Raw genomic sequence first — 669 nt, forward strand, 5'->3', positions numbered from 1 at the left:
CAACCCTTTCAGCAGAGAATTTTGGCATTAGGTGCACAAGTTGAGATATGTCGCTTGTAACGCAGCCGTTCTGTTAAGTGCGAATTCTTTGCAATCCCTGGCCCTTGGGTACATAGACCACCGGCCAGCTGCTTTGTGGGAGTTGGCACAGAGCAAACCATTCTGGCCTGCAGACGCAGAACGGAACGCGGGACAAGCCTGCAGCTGGAGAAAGCCGGAAGGGGAATGCTGTCATCTGGGGCTAAGTGTTCTCCCCACCCGCACCCACCCGGGTCGGGCCTGTCCCTGGCCCCTCCCAACTCAAGTCCCGCCCCTAAGGCTCCGCCCCCACCGACCATTCTCGTCTCGCCGTCGGCCTCCGCCTTCCCCCCAGGCCCCGCCCCGCCGCCAGGCCCCGCCCTGCCTCCGGGCCCCGACTCCATCCAGGTCCCGCTCCTCTTCCTGACCCCGCCACACCTCCGGGCTCCGACTGTGTCCAGGCCCCGCCCCGTCTTTGGGTCCCACTCCACCCAAGCCCCGCCCGCCTCCAGGCCCCGCCCCACCGCCAGGCACCGCCCCGCTGCCTCGCCCGGCCTCCACTCAGGTCCCGCCTCGCCGGCCCGGGAGCGCAGTGAGGCTGCGCAGGCGGCTCAGGCTCCGAGGCCCGAGCTCCGCGGCTCTTTTGTTTCC

The sequence above is a fragment of the Orycteropus afer genome, unplaced genomic scaffold, assembly GCF_000298275.1.
Source record: "Orycteropus afer afer isolate SDZICR_OR568_19922 unplaced genomic scaffold, OryAfe1.0 scaffold00489, whole genome shotgun sequence".
NCBI lineage: Eukaryota > Metazoa > Chordata > Mammalia > Tubulidentata > Orycteropodidae > Orycteropus > Orycteropus afer.